At 39.1% G+C, this 9,498-nt stretch overlaps 1 long non-coding RNA gene across 1 annotated transcript; it reads left to right on the forward strand.

The window, feature by feature from the left end:
• The first annotated feature begins 6,410 nt into the window (after window positions 1-6,410).
• Window positions 6,411-7,490, forward strand: LOC148733518 (uncharacterized). The gene is made up of 3 exons (XR_015999964.1): window positions 6,411-6,563; window positions 6,946-7,032; window positions 7,239-7,490. It is a non-coding gene; the product is annotated as an uncharacterized LOC148733518 (long non-coding RNA).
• Window positions 7,491-9,498: the final 2,008 nt, after the last annotated feature.

Here is a 9,498-nt window from a genome sequence, read left to right on the forward strand (position 1 = left end):
GCATGTCAGTGCCTTTCACTACTTCTGGGTGCAGTTGTTCGAAGGACGATTAATCCAGGTTTCCTTATTTCTCTGTTACAGAAGCTTTTTGGGATAATTTTCCCTGTTGTTTTGAGAGCATCCGATCATCAAATTATAGACGAAAACAGTTAAACTGAACTTTCTTTTAAAGCTCTCAGATCTGAAATGAAATTTCACACCAACCCTGGGGTATCTTAACCCAGTTTTGAACAACCCGACCCTGAAGGTGAGCCTGTAGTGTCCAGGCCTCCAAGTCCATGCCCAAGGCCCCAGGAGACGTATACTCAAGTACTTATTATGCACTGTGAGTGAGAACGGGGGTAGAAAAATTTAGGAAAACGAACAAACTACGCGAATTGTAAGCGAACTGTGGAAGCGAACTCCTGAACATTACAGAGACCAAACATTTGAAGTGGACAAAGTGGTGATATAGACTCTTTCGACTCCCATGAGTGACCGCGACACGCGACATCAATATAATATCAAGCGAACAACGGATGAGAATATAGGAAAATATTAATCAGTGGATTATCAGTTGACCCAATACCAATTTCTCCAAACTAACATCCTAAGAATTGTACAGCAGACAGTAAGGAGAATTACGAATGAGATCTTTAGAGTGAACGGGTTCATCTCCAGGCCTTTATATTAATGTTTAGTTAAGGCTTGAGCTATTGCCCCTGTAATGTGTAGTACATTTTTATTCACAATTTACAATTGGTCCTTATTTTTAAGAATCCTAGAAGGGGAACACATCCCTATCAGTTTGAGCTATATAGGTAGAGTTCTGCAGAATGTTATTAGGCTGGAGTTGGCTCAAACCTTTTTATATATCATTTTTCCCTGCTGCCGGTAGTTTTTTTGCATGCTCCAATGAGACAGTTTCGATAGCTGTCGGCCATCTTTGTCAAAACTTACGAGGACTGATGCCTGGCATGCGCATGTATCAGAACTGTCAACATCTAATCATACATAAAGGAGAAGTCATCACCTGCTGCGGGGAGTTTTACACAAATTTCACACGAATCGATACCATCGAATGAACCATATCGCACGAGTCGCGTATCAAATGGCAAGGCATCCTGGCAATTAGCCCCTTTAGCTTTATATTAATCTGGTGCCCGGTCGCTGGTGTCCTATAATTTGCGCGATTTGGCCATTTTCTTATTTCAAAAAAAGATAGGCCTGCTTAGATAAAAACCTCCTCCTAAAGTCTTTATCCTGTCTTTCTATGCTTCATAACCTCTCAGCCAGCGGTATGAAAATGAAAAGCACACACCAGTCTGCTAAAGCCGCGCAACCTCCTCTCGTTGAGAGGACGGGCGGAAAAGCGCCCTGGAAATGAGGTTGAAAGGTCCGCCGATAGAATTTGGAAAAGGCGTCGAAAGAGCTGTGCGAGTGCAGGACCGAGCGGCTTTTCCAGATTGACTCACGTCAACCGGCGTCCAGCTTTACACACGTCAGCTTTTATCGTGGTTTTCTTTATTATCGTGTTGAGCGAGTGAAAATTAAGACATCGGCAAAAAGAGAAAGAAAAACAATTAAAAAATTACGTGCTCGCGGAGGCACTAAAATCGAAAGACAAACAAGAATGAGCCGCTTCCGCAGAGACTGATTTTATTCGTCGGGGTTGTGGGGCCCTGGCTATAAATCAAAATAAAGAATATTTAATCGTCTGCCTCGCAATGTAGAGTTCGTTTAAAGGAGGCTTTAACCTGTTGATCTGTAATTGATAGCTGACACTTTCATGAAAAAGAGACTCTGCGTCGGGGAAGAAACGAGTCAATTCTCATTAATCAAAATGTGTATATCTGACAGCTTTCCACATTAGAGTATTCAGGTGTTAGCAGCAGAATCTCAAGTGACGTTTTTCTTCTATCTCTTGGTAGTTAAGACACAAGCTGTTATCCTCGTACTCACACTAGATTTTAACACTTCTAAGGGTAATCGAGTTCTTGCTTTATCTAATTCATCTGTCACATCTCTAGAGATAGCACAAAAGAATTAATCACCATCATATTTATTCAAAATTTTTTATTTTCCTTTGTCAGTGAATGTAGACAGTTACTTTGAATAAGCTTCTTTGAGAAGTCCCTCGTAAAAATATGGAACGATAACTCATTCTCCAACCAAATACATTCGGCCGTGGTATAGAATCGTATGAGATAGCTGAACACTGTTTGTTTTATTAAGTCTAAATCGCAGCGAAAATCTTTTTGATAATTTCTAATGTCAAGGTGTTTTCATTTGTGCAAGAGGAGGATAACACTCCATTGAAAGATGCCAATTCGGACTGCGCCTATTTAAATGAAAGCCGTTCAGAGTTAAAATTTTCTCTAAAAAAGAAAGATAGGTACTAGTAATACTCCTTATCGTGCAAAGCACTCGATTTTGCTGAGTAAAAAAAAAACAGATAAAATCGAAAATGAAAAAGGGAAGAAAAAATAACAAGATATTTAATGTTAAGTAAATTATTCATGTGATGGGTGAAAATTATGACATACGATCTATCCATACCTTATTATTTTTGTTAGCATTTCAGAGTTAAAATGTAAATGAGCTTAAGGGAAAAAAGTGAGGGAATCAACACGGGTGGATTGACTCCATCGAGAACTCACACTTTCACATTAGCAGGAAAGATAAATTTTACTACCTGGGAATCTATATTTTCGATAAAACTTAAAGGGACACCGTCACGGGTTGACATGCGCAGTAGCAAACACTCTCTCCGAGACTTGTCTCTTCACAATTTACAATTGTTCCTTATTTTTCAGAATCCTAAAAGAGGAATACATCCCTAGCAGTTTGAGCTATATAGGTAGAGTTCTGCAGAATGTTATTAGGCTGAAGTTAGCTCAAACCTTTTTATATATAATTTTTCCCTGCTGCCGGTAGTTTTTTTGCATGCTCAAATGCTGGCATGCGCATGTATCAGAACTATCAACATCTAATCATGCATAAAGGAGAAGTCATCACCTGCTGCGGGGAGTTTTACACAAATTTCACACGAATCGATACCATCCAATGAACCATATCGCACGAGTCGCGTCTCAAATGGCAAGGCATCCTGGCAATCAGCCCCTTTAGTTTTATATTAATCTGGTGCCCGGTCGCTGGTATCCTATAATTTGCGCGATTTGGGCATTTTCTTATTTCAAAAAGAGATAGGCCTGCTTAGATAAAAACCTCCTCCTAAAGTCTTTATCCTGTCTTTCTATGCTTCATAACCTCTCAGCCAGCGGTATGAAAATGAAAAGCACACACCAGTCTGCTAAAGCCGCGCAACCTCCTCTCGTTGGGAGGACGGGCGGAAAAGCGCCCTGGGAACGAGGTTGAAAGGCCCGCCGTTAGAATTTGGAAAAGGCGTCGAAAAAGCTGTGCGAGTGCAGGACCGAGCGGCTTTTCCAGATTGGCTCACGTCAACCGGCGTCCAGCTTTACACACGTTAGCTTTTATGATGGTTTTCTTTATTATCGTGTTGAGCGAGTGAAAATTAAGACATCGGCAAAAAGAGAAAGAAAAACAATTAAAAAATTACGTGCTCGCGGAGGCACTAAAATCGAAAGACAAACAAGAATGAGCCGCTTCCGCAGAGACTGATTTTATTCGTCGGGGTTATGGGGCCCTGGCTATAAATCAAAATAAAGAATATTTAATCGTCTGCCTCGCAATGTAGAGTTCGTTTAAAGGAGGCTTTAACCTGTTGATCTGTAATTGATAGCTGACACTTTCATGAAAAAGAGACTCTGCGTCGGGGAAGAAACGAGTCAATTCTCATTAATCAAAATGTGTATATCTGACAGCTTTCCACATTAGAGTATTCAGGTGTTAGCAGCAGAATCTCAAATGACGTTTTTCTTCTATCTCTTGGTAGTTAAGACAAAAGCTGTTATCCTCGTACTCACACTAGAATTCAACACTTCTAAGGGTAATCGAGTTCTTGCTTTATCTAATTTATCTGTCACATCTCTAGAGATAGCACAAAAGAATTAATCACCATCATATTTATTTAAAATTTTTTATTTTCCTTTGTCGGTGAATGTAGACAGTTACTTTGAATAAGCTTCTTTGAGAAGTCCCTCGTAAAAATATTGAACGATAACTCATGCTCCAACCAAATACATTCGGCCGTGGTATAGAATCGTTTGAGATAGCTGAACACTGTTTGTTTCATTAAGTCTAATTCCCAGCGAAAATCTTTTTGATAATTTCTAAAGTCAAGGTGTTTTCATTTGTGCAAGAGGAGGATAACACTCCATTGAAAGATGCCAACTCGAACTGCGCCTATTTAAATGAAAGCCGTTTAGAGTTAAAATTTTTTCTAAAAAAAAAAACATAGCTACTAGTAATACTCGTTATCGTGCAAAGCACTCGATTTTGCTGAGTAAAAAAGAAAACTGATAAAATCAAAATGAAAGAGGGAAGAAAAAATAACAAGATATTTAATGTTAAGTAAATTATTCATGTGATGGGTGAAAATTATGACATACGATCTATCCATACCTTATTATTTTTGTTAGCATTTCAGAGTTAAAATGTAAATGAGCTTAAGGGAAAAAAAGTGAGGGAATCAACACGGGCGGATTGACTCCATCGAGAACTCACACTTTCACATTAGCAGGAAAGATAAATTTTATTACCTGTGAATCTATATTTTCGATAAAACGTAAAGGGACACTGTCACGGGTTCACATGCGCAGTAGCATACACTCTCTCTGAGACTTGTCACGCTCGACAGCCATTATAGAAATATCAGTGAGTTGAAGAATTCTGCATATATTTTGCATTTAAATCAAGTTTATTCAAAGAAAATGCTCGTGAAAGCGAATTTATTTTACTGAGGAACCCTCGATGATCTTTTGTAAATGTAAAAGTGCTTGTACGACGAAGCGCAAAGAAAACAGTTCTCGTGGGTACCCGTGCAAAGGGAGAAACGTGCTGCGTACAGATGAACGTAAATGTGGAAAAAGCAATAAACCTTGCAGAAACAGGGTATGCATATAAATTTTAATACACGTATAAAGTTGTATACATTCACTTCTTTTGTGGCTCGAATGTCCAAAAAGCATACGAAATAAATTGTGTATTTCCTTTTTTCAGAATTCGAGCGAGCAGTCGTCATCTGCCTATATTTATGAGAGCCGTAGAGTGCGCCTGAGGCTTACCTGTATTCCAATTATAATGTGTAGTAGAATAAACATCTGCCTCGAAGATGCTACAAATGTCTGTGATATCTGGTATTATTATATTTTTCTATCAGTAAAATCACTGTCGCTGAATGAATCAAAACCTGCATCAAATTTTGCCTGCAGCTACAACTTAAATGTCTTTTCTTCCACATAAATACGCTTATGGTTCCTCAGCCACGCTTTCTTGTATTCCCCTCTATCTCCAACCTTTCGTTTCCGCCCTGAGTTAATGTGTTTACTGCCATGTCCGGATCCTCCGCTAGACGCCATTCTGAATTTGTGAATGCAAATTGAAAAAGGCAGGATTGCTTTTTCAAGTTTCGATCGGCTATACGAGCATCCGCAGACCGTGATCGTGTCCCTTTAACTGTTATGGAAAACAACCACTTCTTTGAAATGGTATTAAAAGTTAATGTCGTAGTGATATAACAAGAAAAGCCAGAATTCAACTGCACGGTTCGCTTCCGCGCTTGACTTAAAAAAAATGGCGGTATTTTCTGCGAAACATCCTTTTTAAGTTTGAATAAAGTTTAATTATTATGGAAGTTCCCTTCTACAGAAGGAGCCTTAGCTTAGAAAATAAAGCAAAAAGAAAAAAAGGCCCGACAGCTGTCTTTCCAAGCAGGTATCCAACAGCATTCCTGCTGATCCTCAGCCAATTCCGTCACGAGAAGCACCGAAACGAACCCAAAATTGTTCTGTAACCCTCTCATAAAATTAACTTTGATCGAAAGAGACGAAAAATCTTCTTTAAGCGCAACGCCTCTAAATTACCCCCGTATAATGTCAGCAACAATATTCTTTGACAATAGCTGAAGATAATTTGAAATGTACGAAAGTGTACGAGTTGGGATCTAAAACCCTTCTCGGTTTTATCTTTTGCTTAATCAAGTTTGTACGTTTTTATTTGTACTTAGAAAATTTCGTCAGCGGTGTTGTTAGTATAAAAGGCATAGGCGGCGGAGCTGGGTTGTTTTCTCATTTTTGCCTTTGCAAAATATTTATTTTAGTCTACTCAGTTCAAGCGGTGATGAAAATATTTTGCACTTTTCTGGATAATTTAACTTACGTCTGCCAAAAAAAAAAAAGGCAAACTTGACAAATTGATTAAAAATCCTGTTATCAAAATACTGTCAGTTGTACAATTTCGGACTGAGCAGAAAAACGGCTTCCCTACAGCTGCACCCATCTGGGGTTGTCTGCTGCACCTTTATATACCAGAGTTTTTCATGCACTGAAGCCTGCGTAAGCAAGATGAAGACTATAGCACTTTGTATTTTTGCACTGTTTCTTTCTTTGTTGCTGGTCGAGGGCGTCGTCAAAGTTGGCCCCTGTCCGGAGACTGGCTGCACGGTAACACAAGGACACCAATAAGCTTAGAAATTTTTTTACCTTTTTATTCACTCAAAATGTTTCATAGTTTTTCTTTTATGTGCGGTTTTCAAATTTTTTAGTTTGCGCTATTGATTTCAGTTAAATCATTGAAGTGGCTCGATTAAAAATCAATGACAATTTTTTTCCTTTCAAACGGATAATTTCCAGTAAGGATCACATACCAGTGAGCGTAGAGATACCTACACCATTTAGTCATGTTAAAATGAGCTGGAATCTTTAATGATCTAAGTGGTCCAGTTTTTACCTTTACATGTGTCGTTAATCGGTCTACTCACTCGAAATATTCATTTCTTTCTCGAAGTGAAACTTTCTTACTAAAAGCCGTTTTAAAATCTTCCAGGGACGGACTCTGAAAAAGTTGAGAGATAAAGGCGGGGCTGAAAATTTAGAAATGTTGAGGACGAAAATCCGCAGACGCTTGGAGGAGGTTAGAGCAGGTTTTCAATTTTTCTGTTCGGTTTTCCCTGTTGATATTAGTTAAGTTATTCAGTATTTGAATTGAAGGAGAAAGTCATGGTACTTTAATTTTCATTCATTCAACTATCTGTCAGAGCTTAGCGGTCTTGTTTTTATGTTTATTTTTTCGAATAAAGTTAATGGTAAATTTTAAAATCATGTTTATGAAATCTTTAGGCACAAGGTGAGCGGCAGTACCGGAGAGGCATCTGCTTACAGGCCCGCGAGCTGAGATGTAAAATGGACCAAATGAAATAAGTTTCCCCGACTTGAAGACTTACTAAGCTAACTCAAAGTTACAGCAAAATGTTATTCTTAAATAATGAAATTGAGATGTAGATGTCTATAAAGCTATCCGATCACTATTGTATTTTAGTGAAATTAAACTGTTTGACATGAAATGAATAAAGTCTGTGGTCCATATGATAAGCATGTCAGTGCCTTTCACTACTTCTGGATCCAGTTGTTCGAAGGGCGATTAATCCAGGTTTCGTTATTTCTCTGTTACAGAAGCTTTTTGGGCTAATTTTCCCTGTTGTTTTGAGAGCATCCGATCATCAAATCATAGACGAAAACAGTTAAACTGAACTTTCTTTTAAAGCTTTCAGATCTGAAATGAAATTTCACACCAACCCTGGGCTATCTTAACCCAGCTTTGAACAACCCGGCCCTGAAGGTGAGCCTGTAGTGTCCAGGTCTCCAAGTCCATGCCCAAGGCCCCAGGAGACGTATACTCGAGTACTTATTATGCACTGTGAGTGAGAACGGGGGTAGAAAAATTTTGGAAAACGAACAAACTACGCGAACTGTAAGCGAACTGTGCAAGCGAACTCCAGAACATTACAGAGACGAAACATTTGAAGTGGACAAAGTGGTGATATAGACTCTTTCGACTCCCATGAGTGACCGCGACACGCGACATCAATATAATATCAAGCGAACAACGGATGAGAATATAGGAAAATATCAATCAGTGGATTATCAGTTGACCCAATACCAATTTCTCCAAACTAACATACTAAGAATTGTACAGCAGACAGTAAGGAGAATTAGTAATGAGATCTTTAAAGTGAACAGGTTCATCTCCAGGCCTTTATATTAATGTTTAGTTAAGGCTTGAGCTATTGCCCCTGTAATGCGCAGTACATTTTTATTCACAATTTACAATTGTTCTTTATTTTTCAGAATCCTAGAAGAGGAACACATCCCTAGCAGTTTGAGCTATATAGGTAGAGTTCTGCAGAATGTTATTAGGCTGGAGTTAGCTCAAACGTTTTTATATATAATTTTTCCCTGCTGCCGGTAGTTTTTTTGCATTCTCAAATGAGACAGTTTCGATAGCTGTCGGCCATCTTTGTCAAAACTTACGAGGACGGATGGCTGGCATGCGCATATATCAGAACTGTCAACATCTAATCATACATAAAGGAGAAGTCATCATCTGCTGCGGGGAGTTTTACACAAATTTCACACGAATCGATACCATCGAATGAACCATATCGCACGAGTCGCGTCTCAAATGGCAAGGCATCCTGGCAATTAGCCCCTTTAGCTTTATATTAATCTGGTGCCCAGTCGCTGGTGTCCTATAATTTGTGCGATTTGGCCATTTTCTTATTTCAAAAAAAGATAGGCCTGCTTAGATAAAAACCTCCTCCTAAAGTCTTTATCCTGTCTTTCTATGCTTCATAACCTCTCAGCCAGGGGTATGAAAATGAAAAGCACACACCAGTCTGCTAAAGCCGCGCAACCTCCTCTCGTTGAGAGGACGGGCGGAAAAGCGCCCTGGGAACGAGGTTGAAAGGCCCGCCGTTAGAATTTGGAAAAGGCGTCGAAAAAGCTGTGTGAGTGCAGGACCGAGCGGCTTTTCCAGATTGGCTCACGTCAACCGGCGTCCAGCTTTACACACGTTAGCTTTAATCATGGTTTTCTTTATTATCGTGTTGAGCGAGTGAAAATTAAGACATCGGCAAAAAGAGAAAGAAAAACAATTAAAAAATTACGTGCTCGCGGAGGCACTAAAATCGAAAGACAAACAAGAATGAGCCGCTTCCGCGGAGACTGATTTTATTTGTCGCGGGTATGGGGCCCTGGCTGTAAATCAAAATAAAGAATATTTAATCGTTTGTCTCGTAATGTAGAGTTCGTTTAAAGGAGGCTTTAACCTGTTGATCTGTAATTGATAGCTGACACTTTCATGAAAAAGAGACTCTGCGTCGGGGAAGAAACGAGTCAATTCTAATTAATCAAAATGTGTATATCTGACAGCTTTCCACATTAGTGTATTCAGGTGTTAGCAGCAGAATCTCAAGTGAGGTTTTTCTTCTATCTCTCGGTAGTTAAGACACAAGCTATTATCCTCGTACTCACACTAGATTTCAACACTTCTAAGGGTAATCGAGTTCTTGCTTTATCTAATTCATCTGTCACATCTCTA

This window comes from Stylophora pistillata, chromosome 4, assembly GCF_964205215.1.
Source record: "Stylophora pistillata chromosome 4, jaStyPist1.2, whole genome shotgun sequence".
NCBI lineage: Eukaryota > Metazoa > Cnidaria > Anthozoa > Scleractinia > Pocilloporidae > Stylophora > Stylophora pistillata.